The sequence below is a fragment of the Rhea pennata genome, chromosome 2 (assembly GCF_028389875.1).
Source record: "Rhea pennata isolate bPtePen1 chromosome 2, bPtePen1.pri, whole genome shotgun sequence".
NCBI lineage: Eukaryota > Metazoa > Chordata > Aves > Rheiformes > Rheidae > Rhea > Rhea pennata.
In genome coordinates, this window is record NC_084664.1 from 131,387,184 (window position 1) to 131,402,063 (window position 14,880).

Here is a 14,880-nt window from a genome sequence, read left to right on the forward strand (position 1 = left end):
TAGTACGTTCAAATCAGGTTTTCCCCAAAGAAGCAATGCTTAGCTATGCTAGTATGATGCAGGAAATCTTGTTTTTTTTTTTTTTGGTTCTGAGGTGCTAGTTAGAGCCAACATTGAGTACAGAGGCAAAAAAGTGAGTTCACAATGTTAGGATTAATTCTGGACAAGCGTAAGACAAACTTTATGGGAGTGTCAGCTTGTGAATGAATGCAGTAATTATATAAGAAAGCAATCAAAATATAATATTAAAGTATTTTCTTAAGTGGAATGTCACTCAAGTGGATTGAAACTCTGCTCTTGTGAAGTTAATAAAATTGCAACTGGCCTCAACGGAAAGCAGAAAGTCTTCTTCTCTTTGATGCAAAGACCTCATATGTGAAGTAGTTAAGATCTCCAATAAATAGATATTAATGGTACAGAGTCTGATGTGTTCTTGACATGAAGGTTTCAGTCTTGGTTTCTCACTGGATGTGTAGCTTATAGTTTATATTAAAGCTTAAATCTATATTGACCTCAATTATTTGAGGATCTCACCCAGAGTATCAAGTCCCTGAATGTGGAATTGATATGTCAGCCCCAGTAAACTGTACTTTACCTAGAGCTTCACCTCAAAGAAGAAAAGCATATATGCACATAAGTAGATCTGTTTGGTGAGGGAAAGCTATCTGCCTAAACTATGCCAAAGTTTGAACCAGAATGGACAGACTCTCTACCAAATGGGACCAGTATGATTGATGTGCTGGGCTGTATGATTTTGAACTGCTACTATTAACTGCAGTTTGAGTAGAAGAGAGCACCACCCTGGAAGATGATGCCAGACTTCTCAGTGATATCTAGTAAAAGGACAAGAAATGGACAGAAATTGAAATAAAATAAATTACTTTTAAACATAAGAAAAAACTTCTTTACTGTAAAGGTAAACACTGGAACAAGTTGCTTAGAGAGACTGTGGAATCTCCATCCTTGGAGATACTCAAAACCTGACTGGAAATGGTTTAGAGCAACCTGACCTTTCTTTGAGTAGGGAGGTTGGTTATTCAGTGGAACGGATTTGTGTGTTAGCGGTTCAACTTCCAACTCTGCGGCACTCCAGCTTTCCAGGCTGGGTCAGGGTCAAGCGTACCAGAGTATTCAGGCACTACAGCACTCCTGAGTCACTTAGCTATTGCTGTGTCCATGTTCCCATTGCTAAATCTGTATAATATGCTGTATAATACCCTGCAAATGCCACCAACAGCTCTAAGTTCAACCCATATTAAAGCCATTGACCTGGACGGCTCATGGCAAGATGTTCTCCTGGCTTGTCTTGCCTTTGGATTCTGTCCTCCTGAGTGAGTGCTGACGTAAACGTGACCCTGAATTCAGTGTAGTGTGGGGCTGATCTGAAGCAGGGAGTTGAGCCAAGTTCTTTGACATTGTAGATGTGCCCACATATATGCCCTATGATCTGTGAGACAGCCTTGGAAAATACCAGACTATCTTTGAAATTTGGTTTGCATGGCTTAGTACAACTGCATGAAAGCACTCTTGAGGATCTATCCCCTTGCATTTCAGAGTCTTATTTATGAAAAATAAATAACATTTCCCTTCCATCTCTAGTTTTTGAGGAACATGGAAGATAAACTTACTTGTATATACAGCAACTTGAAAGACAGAGCCGTACCTAATTTGGAACAGAGCCAGGTATCACTGCAATGTCACTGGCTTCCCTCTTAATGTTATTGTATTCTATCTTAAAAAATCCGTGTGGTTTATGCTGAGATTTTGCAAATACCACTCCAACAAAGTGTATTTTAGTAAACATCTGCAAAAGAATGGAGTGATAATTTTCATAAACAGGAATTTTTAATGATTGAAAGAACTTGAAAATATACCATGAAATTCTAACACCCTCATAGATCTAAGAGGGTGAATTGATTTCATTGCAATTTTTTCTTCATTCTTGATTTATTGAAACTAAAGGAAAGGATTTTGTTTTTTTTTCCCCCAAGGTATAGCACCTTACCAAACAGTTTAAGCTTCTTGCTTCAAAGTCAGTCTCATAAAAATACCTGTATGATAAAAGGAGCAGGTATCCATGGTGACCAGCAATTTCCCATCTTTTGTTTTCTGTTCTTCAGAGAAAGTAAAATAGTGACTCACTGTTTTACCTAATGGCTACTTTTTGAACAAGATGAAATTCAGACAAAGATGAAAGTCAGAGCTGAGTTATAATTTAGTGGTTACAAACATTAGCTAAACTCATCTCTAGCAAGCCACCATCTTTAACGGAATCCCTTAATTAATGAATTTATTACTAAATAACTTCTAAATAAATATTCTAAATAAAAACAACCTGTTTTTATTTAGAGTTTGTAAGATAATACATTGGAAGAGGTAAATCCTCTTTATTGTCTATCTGAATTCGGTGAAGATTATACGTTAGAGTAAGCACAGGATCAAGAAAAATCAACACGAGCACCTGCAGTTTCCTTACTTCTGCTGGGGAGGTTTTTGCAAATTCTCCTGATGCAGAACTGAATTTTAATTGGTATCCTCTTTGACTCATTTTATTCTGAACCCAGTGGTAGAACAGCAATATGAAATATCAAGTTTGCGTTAAAATCATTATCCTATTAATTGAGAACTGGCTGAAAGGCAGAGCTCAGAGGGTTGTCATCAGTGGTGTGGAGTCCAGCTGGAGGCCTGTGGCTAGTGGTGTCCCCCAGGGCTCAGCACTGGGCCCATCCTGTTCAACTTCTTCAGTGACTTGGATGAGGGGACTGAGTGCCTCCTCAGCAAGTTTGCTGACGATGATACCAAGCTGGGAGGAGTGGCTGACACACCTGAGGGCTGTGCTGCCATTCAGAGAGCCCTGGACAGGCTGGAGAGTTGGGCAGAGAGGAACCTCCTGAGGTTCAACAAGGGCAAGTGCAGGGTCCTGCACCTAGGAGGAAATAACCCTAGACAAGCTGGGACCTTCTGGAGAGCAGCTCTGCAGAGAAAGACCTGGGAGTGCTGGTGGATGACAGGTTGACCATGATGCAGCAATGTGCCCTTGTGGCCAAGAAAGCCAATGGTCTCTTGGGTTGCGTTAGGAAGAGTGTTGCCAGCAGGTGGAGGGAGGTGATCCTGCCCCTCTACTCAGCCCTGGGGAGGCCTCATCTCGAGTCCTGTGTCCAGTTCTGGGCTCCCCAGGACAAGAGAGACATGGAACTACTGGAGAGAGTCCAGCGTAGGGCTACAAGGATGATCAGAGGGCTGGAGCACCTGCCCTGTGAGGAACGGCTGTGAGAGCTGGGCCTCTTCAGCCGGGGGAAGAGAAGCCTGAGGGAGGATCTTATCAATGCGTACAAGTACCTGAAGGGAGGGTGTCAGGGGGACGGGGACAAACTCCTTTCAGTTGTCCCTTGTGACAGGACAAGAGGCAATGGGCAGAAATTGAAGCACAGGATGTTTCGCCTGACCATGAGGGGGAATTTCTTCCCTGTGAGGGTGACGGAGCACCGGAGCAGGTTGCCCAGAGAGGTTGTGGAGTCTCCTTCTCTGGAGATCTTCAAGGCCTGCCCAGATGCAACCCTGTCTAGCATGCTCTAGGTGACCCTGCTCGAGCAGGGAGGTTGGACTAGATGATCTCCAGAGATCCCTTTCGATCTTACTGATTCTATGATTCTATGATTAAAATTGTATTCATGCAAAGATTATTTTACACTTCTGGTTTTCTTTGTGTGAGAATTGCAGATTCTAATTTTCTTAATCTTTATTTTTTATTTTATTTACCTCTGGTGTACAATTTTACCAGACAGAGAAAATGTTCAGAAACTTAGATGGCTTTTCTCAATACTGTACTACAAACATTTACAGATAACTCCTTAGGCACACTTTTTGAAATAAAACTAGAAATAAGAAGAACACTTTTTAGAGAGAGAAAAGTAAACCCTAGAACAAATCATCAAGGTACTTAAGCCTTTGCATAAACACTGAAGTCTTCTAAATGAGCTGTTATGATCAGATTGCCATAGACTCAGGAATTCCTGTGTCCTGAACCTTGATGAAAAAATACAATCTCAGTAGGATATACCCTGTAGGTATGTATGAGTTCTTCATTTATCCTTCTATCGTACTCTTTTCTGGCTACACCTTTCCCAGTGTCTACTGGCCATAGATGAAGACAGGATACTGGGCATAATGGACCTCTGGCCTGGCCAAAAGCCAGCCATTCTTGGGCTCTTCAACCTTTAAATCTTCAGTCCTGTAAACTAACATAGCTTCAGCAAATCAATGGAGCTGATTTACGCTGCAGAATTGCCTAATCATATTCATGGCATAGATCATCATTTACTCATAGATCATCATTTAACTATTGCCATTAACCAATACCATGGTCATAATCATAACCATGGTTTAACTATTGCCATTAACCGTAACCATGGTTAACCATTTAACCATATAGCTTCATGGTTTAAAAGGGTGGATGGTAGTTCTAAAGTTTATGACATTTGAAAGGAAAAGGAAGCTTCTGTCTTTTACATTTTCTCACTCTAAAGGGATAAAGATTATCCTGGCACTTCACAGAATAACAGAATCACAGAATAGTTGAGGTTGGAAGGAACTTCTGAAGATCATCTAGTCCAACCCCCCTGCACAAGCAGAGGCACCTACAGCATATTAAGAGAGGATCCTGTCCAGGTAGGTTTTGAATATCTTCAGAGAAGAAGACTCCACAGCCTCTCTGGGCAATCTGGTCCAGTGCTCCGTCACTCTCACAGTGAAGAAGTTCTTTCTTGTATTCAGGAGGAGCTTCATATGCTTCATTTTGCACCCATTGCCTCGTGTCCTGCCTCTTGGCACCGCTGAAAAGAATTCATCCCCATCCTCTTGATACCCTCCCTTAAGGTGTTTGTACACATTGATAAGGTACCCTCTCAATCTTCTCTTCTCCAGGCTAAACAGGCCCATCTCTTGCACCCTTTTCTCATAAGAGAGATAAACAACACTTCCTGTTATGCTTTTGAAATCAACAGATGAAAGATTCGCAGGAGGCTTGCTGTGCTTGAAATGTGCAGGACCGGACATGGTAAAAGGGACTGGTTTGGTGGAAAACCATCTGTCTTTATAAATTATAATGTTTTCTCTTGATATTTGAAATAATTAATTATCTTCCAGTCATTGATAACATATTGTATTTTCACTTTATATCCATAGCACTGGTTGGAGTGACAGTGTCGGTTTACAATATTGTTTTATTAAATGAACAAACTTGAATACAGTTCTGTACAAATTACTACATATTCTTAACTCTTGTATACAATTGAGAATAAGATAGAGTTTAGAATTTCCATAGAAGAAAGCACTGTATGCTACAAATTTGAAGAATTCTGAAATGAGTACTGAGAATAAATCATTTTATTATTCTCCATCCTAGAAAAAAAAAGGGATTGATGCTGATAGCAGATGATGAGAGTTGATCACAGGTAATACTCTAATCTTCCAACACTATACAAGACGTTACAGTGGAATAGAGCAGCTTCTGATAGCATTACGAATGTCCTTTGTGTGAGGTTTTTCATCCTCTAGAATTTAGAGAAACTTTTCTGTAAACTGAAGATGAGAATTTGAGGAATAAATACTGCAGTCCTTGACAGACCCTGGAAATGAGAGTATGTGATTGAGTGCTATTAGTCTTGCAGTCTGACCACTTTGATCAGTCTTTTAAGTACAGAAAGTAGATTATTGGCAAACAAAGACTGCACAAAGTCTGCACTGTCTGGCTAGTGAAACTGAAATCAATGTCTACTTTTAAATAAATGAAGCTATTAAAACTTGACAAATTTGTCACCACACACAGAAATGGGTTTACAGCAAACTATTCTGGTAAATACAGCTCTTTCAAATTGGTTGTGCAGTAAATTGAATGCTCTTCAGACCTCTGAAACCAAGATAAAAAGTTCTGCAGAAATCCACAGAGCAGTCTTTTAGCACATGATCTCCCTGTCTCCACTTGGCTTACTTTTTTTTTTTTTTCAGAAATCTCTTGCTATGGGACAGTTCAGTCTGGTTTTGATTCCAAGTAATTTACTTCCCTGCATATTCCAGCTGCTCAGAAAACTAATGGTCCTCCTAATTTTTTGTTTGCTGTACAGTAAATTGTTTTGCATATATTCCCATTCTTTCTCCTAATAACTCTCAAATAACTTTTCATGGAAAAGGCGTGATACTGGAGATGCCCCTACAGCCAGGCTAGTGGCAACAGTTTTCTTGAGACTTTCAACTTTTTCCTCCCAAAGTGATACTCTCTGGTATTATCATACAGAAATCAGTTTCCATAACTATGTTTGTTCTGCATTCCTGTGCTGGAATTTACTCAAAGTGGGTGAAAAGCAAGGAAAGCAATGCTTTGCATGAACATTATTTGTAGTGCCCATAGCTATTTCACAGGCTGTTAATTATCAATAACAATCTGGAGCCACACAGGAAACTAAAACTTCTTACTTATCACATATCTTCAAAGGACAATTGTTCAGCAACAGTGGATAGTAAACATTTAAAATGAAACCCTGGAGAACAGAAAGAAGTCTACGACTATAGGCAGCTTCTGAGCCAAAGACTCAGAAGACTCAGACTTGCAAAATTGTAACAACCTAATTTTTAACAACTAGCCTCAGTCTTAAAATAGTAATTTAGGCATAATGGAAAGTGAAGTGTCTTTCAGGACTTCAACACCAAAAAAGATTAAGAAAGTGTCCAAAACAGAACTAGCAAGCAAGCAAAAGCTTTTAAAATATTGATATCATCTAGCAGCAAGTTTATTAACCAGCAAGGCTTCTTGCAAGCAAAGCTTGTCTAGAAGAAAAGTGTAATTTACAGTGCAATAGGGAAAACCTTGCAGACCCTATAAAAACAAAACAAAACAGAAACATAGAAAAATCTCATCTTAGAGACTGTAAGATTTCATTCCAAATTCAATGTTTGAACTTGTAGAGCTTGTCAAGATTTGTCACGTTGTGCTTCATGACCTATAGACTGCTCTCTCCCCTGCGTCATCAGACGAAGCAAAGGCAGAGCTGATTAAGAGTACATCCCCTCAGAGATGGCAGTGGATTTATTCAAGAATTCAAACACATTAACTATGCTGCAATTACTCCAAAGTTAGATCATCCTCTTCCCACCTAGGTAAACATCAGAAATCATAACTGCGATCTGAAATGTCTACCTCAATGTATAAGCAACCTCCCTGGACAGTTGTTTCAGCTCTCTTCCTTCTCACACTGCAAAACTGCATTAGGATATCAGAAATGCAGGTATGATAGCATTTATATTTATTTAAAGACTCACTATATCCTTCTGCTTGATAGAGCCAGATTCTGACACCCTTCATTCACACAGGATATTACTCATCAGGAGAAATTACATGGAAAAAGGTACAACCTAAATGAAGGTGTGAGAACAGAGTCTAGTTCATAAGCTCACAGTCACTCCGCAGCAGGTTGTGAACATCAGAATAGTGCCTAACACCATCAGGGGAACAGATGTCCTATGAACACCTCAATAGGATGCCCACTTCATAACACATATGTGACCTGTGTTACTGACACTGCAGCAAAAAGCAGTCCAAAAGTAATGAAATCAAATGTTCCTGCCAAAAACTTACATGATGAAAATAACTTCTTCATCCAACAGCTCAGTTATAATTGAGCAAATCCTGCTTGTATACACTGACACAGTTCAAGAATTAAAGGGCATGACTATATCTGCATTTTTACTCTATGTATCTTCCTGTATTTTCCATTTTTAATATGATTTTACGCTAAGTAGCCTTTAGCCCAAGCACTGAAGCCAAATATTCCTCCTTTTCAAGGTTGGTCCCCAAGCAGTGCCCCTGACAGCTGCACCTTTACTTGCTCCCACACTTGCTCCCTCTGTTTTACTGCATTTCAATCAGCAAGGACACTGCAGTCAAGGAAAAGTCAAAATAACTGCTGTGTACCAAGAAAGACCACTCACAGAGAGTTATACTACTTCTACCGTTAAGAAACTTTATCTTATGCTTCCAGCAATACTTATATACCATAAATACACATACACATCTTTTTCTCTCTCCAGACACCTTTAGGAACTCATGGGACACCTTTGTAAACACTCTTCTCTAGGGATGTTCTTTGCTTCAAAGTTACACTCAATGCTCAAGGAAGTTGATTAGCTCCTTGCTACTGCCTATTACGTCCTACTCAGATTCTGGTATAGTCACGGAATAGAAAAAGTGCCTGGCTTTTTCCATCCCTAAGAAAAAAATGTTTTAGTTTCCTTCAGATCCTTTATCTAACAGAGGCACAACAGAAGTAGAGCTTCATAAAAACAGTCTCATTCTGAGGTAACACGATGTTTTTAGAAACCGTTATCGCAATTATTAATCTGATCATTAAGGAAGCAGCAGGGAGCTAAATATGACAATATCAACTCAGAAAAGAAAAATCAAGATTCAGCCATGGGAAAAATTCTTATTTCTCCCTCCAATCTTTCCCTTTATTTGAACTGGAATACTAATCAGTGAGAACATTTATGCCAGGATGGCACCTATTAGCATCTTGAGTAAACCATTTCACATTTGTGTGTTAACTTTCTTCATTTATAAAAATAGAGTTTCTTTTTGTGCGTCACTCAAAACCTGTGCACACTCAAAGCACACAGCTTTGAGATTGGACTGATAATCATTGTAGGACAGTGCTTTTCCTCATGCTTACTGATTATTATATGCTTAATTTACACATATATATTGATGTCTTTTGTAAATGGGGTGCCAGAAGAAGAAGGTAAGAATAAGATATTTGTAAAGGTGGTAGGGTCCAACCTGGTAATATTTGAGCTTTTTTCACTGGAAGAAGATGTGCCTTCACTGAAATACCTTGTGCCAGAACCCCCCTAACTTCACCACCCAGTTCTTAAAGAGGTTGTGTGTGTATTTCCCTTTTTGCTATTTTATGGCCCATTCACTTACAACCAGAGTTCAGCACTTTCAATAAACTTACTTTTTCAGTCCTTATTTGATAACACACATCGCTAATATATGTTTGAGGAAGCAGTGGTACTTTTCCAACCTTAGTAACGAATTTAAGCAAATCTTCACCCTAAGCCTTACCGAAAAGACAAGTCTGCTTAATTAAGCAATGCTTATGACAGTTCATAAATTTTACCAGGCTTGAAAATCAATGGAAATTTTGGAAACTGAGTAGCCAAGACTAACCTTATAACATTGAAAGTATATTCTCATCATGCTATCCATGCAGCACACCAGACACATTCACTAACTACCACTCTAAAGTTACTACTAATGGTTATTATATGGTTAAGTTATTATGAATGGTTAAATAATACTAACTTCTGCTAACTCATATTTATGTACCACTTTTAATTATTTAAACTAGAAACATAGTAATGACCTTGTCAATTCTTATCATTCCAAGTATCTTCATGTAATTCAAGCTGCGCTCTGACATATGTAAATTTAAGCACATAGTCCTGTCCTGGGACAAGACTATAAGAAATACCTTGAAAATTGGATTCATTTCTGTAATGAGTCACAGAATGACTTTTAAAATCCATAACTGATATTCAATTAATACACGCTATTATGTGGTGTAGTTGAGTCACAAGTTCTTTGGGTCGCATTCATCCTACTTAAATCTTCTTCTGTGTCATCAGTAGTTGAAGGGAATGTAACAACCCTCCCTGTACAACTAAATCAGAGACATGGCACTTAATAAATATTCTTTGCTTTTTTCTAACCATCATGTTATCGTATTGTTCTATTTTGTTACACAAAGCAATAAAATCAGAGGTAGGCTCTCAAAGAATTAATGTCAGCCTCCTCATCACTAGGTACAAAACTGCTATCTGTTGACAAACAAGTATGTAACCAGCAGATAAACTAGTATTTAGCCTCCTTTTATGTTTTGACCCTGGGCTGCCTGGGCTTAACACCTCTGGTTTTTGAAGAAAGGACTGAGTTGTCAGCCAGGAAATCTCAGGCAGCAAAACCTTTGATGATAGCAAGGATGAAAAGCAGTAGAGGAGAAGTAGGCTGTATTTCAGAGGCACAAAATACTCCAGTCCTGAGAGGGTGTCCATAAAAAAATGAGGCCTACTTCAGCCATTACATATACCTGGCAAGAACTTGGCATTTTCTTGTCTCAGTACTCTTCTCTCTCAGATCACTACATTTTGCTTCTGTAAAACATGTATCTCAAACCTCCTGCTAGTAAGAGGGGCATAACAACCTATGGATTGTTCCAAAAAGTAGGGAAATTCAAGACTTCATCCAAGAATATTGCTAGCACAATGTTGGTCACTTGAGGAGCTGCATGGGGCAGATCCTGAATAAAATCAAAGATCCAAGTCAGAGGAAGCCCCTCAGGTGGGGTACATGGGTGAAAGAAGATCCAAAGATACAGAATGAATCAGAGATTAGAGATCTTCATGCACTTTACGGTGAAACTACCCAACTCCAAGCAGGTCAGAACTGGCTTGCATTGCATAGTTTTCCCTCAACATGATAATTAAAATTATTTTCTCCAAGAGTCCAGAAATTCTTGTAAAAGGGATAGATGTTGAACAGATGACTTAGGAGTTCTTTGGCATTGACTGATAAAAACTCCTATGTCATTTCTGAGCAAAGTCGAATCACTTAACTTTGTAAAGCAAATTCTGTTCAAATATAAAACAAACAAAATCAAATTGTGAAGATTATAATAGTCTTGTGAAGAATATAGCTAAATGTGAAGAATATTGCTAAATGAGTTTTCAGAACCATGAAGAATTGCCTTACCTTTAGGAAGAGATTGCCTCTTTGCAGATCATAATTATACTTCCTTTATGTTCCTACAGGACTGGATGCAACCCTGTCTAACATGCTCTAGATGACCCTGCTAAGCGGGGAGATTGGAGTAGATGATCTCCAAAGGTCCCTTCCAACCTTACTGGTTCTATGAATCTATGATTTTCAGTTGAGGGGATGAAGTGTTTTATGTTCTGCTGACAGTCCAATGTCCTGGACAGAGAGAGGACAGGAAGGATATCACTTGCAATGCAAATTGTAAAGACATTTTGGTCTCTGAAGTGTGTGGAAAAAGGTAAGCACATCAGGACTAAAAGCTGACTGTATAAATAATTATGAATATTTAGGTTGCACACGGTTGCACATTTCTTCTCTTTCCCTTTCTAGGTGATAAATTTATTCAATTCTTTTTAGCAAAGTTTTCTGCACCATCTCAGTAGTTCCTTAAAAAACACTTGATTACCAGAGATAGCTTTAATATTTCAAGCAACAGCAAAGTTGAATAAGTTGTTTTCATGTTTACTTTTCAGTCAATATGTAGGTCTCAAACAATTCAATAACTGATCAATAAAAAGCAGTAGGCAACAAACCAAAATGAGTTATATTGCAAATAATATTTCCTTCAGATATTGGTATTTCCCTCAACCTTTGTCATATACAGTTTTCATTTCTCCAATTCCTTTAATGCTTTGTTATGTTAAAAGCATCACAGACTATGCTGTTAGCAAATAAGCATGTTCTCTATCTGCATATATGCTCTTGATTCTGCCCTCAATGCTCTTATTTTACTAAAAACAAAGAACTGCCAATATGACAAATACCTTCTGTTGTCACTTACCAAAAAAATATATATATATATAGATCTGTGCTTGGAGAAGGAGTATGTGGGGACAAATCAATACTTAAGTAGAAAACAGAGAGACCTCTTAACTTTTTTACATTTTTCACCTCTAGCATGAAAGGGTTAAATTCCATTTTCAATTTTGTGATGCTATACATCAAAATGGTTCTTATTTTATTTAAATTGCCCCAGTAAAACAGAAGGAGGACCTGACCAAAGGAATGTCAGAGCAGACAGACATAATCCTATGTTTCCCACAAAACTATGACCATGTCATTCACTGAGGGATTCAACCTTGTATGTATTGATCCCCAGGATTTTCCAGACATTATATTTAAGAAAAGTTGGACCTCATATTATTTTCTGGAAAGGGCAAGAGAATCATTAACCATCTACTCATCTGATGTGAACTATGAAAGCTGGGGCATACTGAAAAGTCAAATATTCTTAAATGTGCTATATAAACATTAAAATATCTAAGCTGCATGTGCATTTTCTATGAATCATCTTCATTATTAATTATATTCTTCTAAATACATCACAAAACTCTGAGAGTTTTCAGCACATAAGTTTTTCAGCTCATTAAAGAAGAATATGGATTTAGTTAATTATTACATACCCAGGCATGTGTTTGCTAATATTTATATTAAACATTATGCCCAAGTCTTTGGTTGCACATGAGTTCAGTTGATGAGGAAGACGTACAAAGAAATAGAACAAACATATCCAAGCCACTGTTTCCTTCCTTTTTTTCCATATTTCTTCCTTATGGTTTTAGAGGTACTTCACTAGATAAAGAAGCCTGGGAATTTGTCAGCAAAAATGCCTGAAATGCAGTCTCTCTAAAGCAAGCGTTGGGGGAGAGTTAGAAGACATTAGCTGCTACCAACAAAAGGAAAAGGCAGAAAGGAAGCAAAAAAAGTCAGAAGAATGAAATCAGGATGTGGAGTGAACAAAAGGGACAAATAAAGACAATTAATGCATAAGCAGAGCCATAGAAAGACACTCCAGTTGTCCTGCTACGATTGCCTCTTGCAGCACCTCTTTCTTAACAGAAGGAGCAACGAGTCATTGGCAGAGATGGGGAAAACTCTCACTCATTTTCCACCTTTACATCACCTCTTCCCAGACACTGTGACTCTGCAACTAACCTATTATTCTCATAGAAAAGTTTAAATCACAAGTTTCATGGTAGCCAATAAGATTAGAAGTTAGCTGAAAATGTTTCTTTCTCTGTTTCTTGCTAGACAGGTAAAGCTGTAGTTTTTGATTTGTTTAATCCCAGCATTCTCCCAGAACCTTAAAAAATAGAACTAACATCTATCCCTTCTCTCCTGGAAAGTGTCAACTGATATTTTAAAATGTCATTTCTTATCCCTGTCCTTAATTCAGATGATACTCTCTGATGTATCTATACCATATTATCCAGTTTTTGTGTTAAACTGTCCTTCAGGGCTGCACCAGATTAATTTGACAAAAACACCATCGGTGCCAACAAAGAACAAACTGTTAGGAAACAAAATTTAGAATAAGAATGGTAATTATAACAGGAATAAAATTAGTAATGTATTTATGAGTACAATTAAGCATATGCAAAGGGTGAATAGGAGAACACAAATTTTTTTCAACCTAAAGAATTTCCCTTACCAAAAGAATTACAGAAGAATTACAGTGAAATTATTAACTGTTAATTACGGATTTAGTAAGAAAGCTAAAAAAAGGTTTATTGAGAAAAAAAACTTTTAAAATAAAAATATATTTTTCAGCACATGCAACAGTTGAAGATTTGCCAATCTTAGAGCATCTTTAAGGCTACTTCCAAAACTGCTGACATATGTAAGCCATAACCTAGCTAGACATGTTAAAAGATGAGAAAGTTATATCTTCTAATGATATAATTAAATAGCTCATCCTCCTTGTTTTCTTCTAGATGCCTAATTAGTTAGTTCTCATTAAACTAATGGTTGCCTGTATAACACTGTAAAACATATAACAATGTAAAGTATTTCTACACTCAATTTTTGTATTTAGAGGGACTGTTTTTCCACTGATCACAACAAAAAGCAATTTAAGTATTGATTATTCTTGCTCTGATGTTCAGCGTTTTCCAGATGATCTAGAAATGTCGCACATGCTTTTTCAATATTTTCAATCTACAGAGACTTGATCTGAGATTAGAACAGATAGAAACATACTGAGATGGTATTTATTCTACTGAAATGGTATTTATTCTTTGCCAAAAACACAGATCATTTCCCAAATTAATGACAGGATACAAAGAGGGAGGAAAAAAAAGAATGGTTTCAACTGAATACACAAAATAAGATGATCTAAAAATATTAAATAATTTGTATAGTAGGTCAAGATCATGCAAACTCCCTCCAGTGATATGGAAGTCAAGAGGCACTGTATTCAAAAAATCTGGCCTTAAACCAAAAAAAAGGTGAAAAAGGAGGAAGGGGAGGCAGGGAGAAAGACTTGAAGTATTCTTAATTCTGAACTCTCAGCTGAGTTTTGACTTTACAAGGTTTGGAAAAAAATAGATTTGGTTGCTTATAAAAGTATGACTGGATCTTGAATTACTGAAGAACAATGACCATAGCAAATCATTTTCTGCAACCAAAATTGTATTTACCTAGGGAGCATGACATTGTGCGGCTGTGTGCCATCATTACAGTATGCTGTGGCAGGTGAGTACTCTGGTGGAATTAATCATGGTGCACTCTTAAGTGCTCAGATGAGTTTCAAAGGCATTTCCTGTTCCTTCTGCGTTAGCTGAGGAGGACATAGCAGAGCTCAGCACTATGCTGGGTGATCCTTCTCACTAAGAACATTAATTCTAGCCTCTGAGCTACCTTGGCTTATATTTTAGAGATTTTTTTGTTACTTTCCAACTACACAATGCAAGCTGTTCTTGAAAAGATCTGCTTATAATCCTTGTTCTTCATCAAAACTTATGTCTGAGAAAGTCAGTGAAAACATCAGTCCCACTGAGATGTCTTATTTCATAGGAAGCCTCTTTAAAAGCCACTTTTAATATAGAGAAAAGTGTCATTATAAAGATTGACATTTGAAGGGTTGTAGTAGTAATAGTAATAGGCTAATATAATTTTTTTAATAAGCCCATAATAACACTATAGTCACGCCATAGCTCAAAAAATTGCAGTGACTCTATCCTGAAAAGCTTAGGTACAGGATACCAGGTGAGTCCACATTTCCAGGAAAGCGT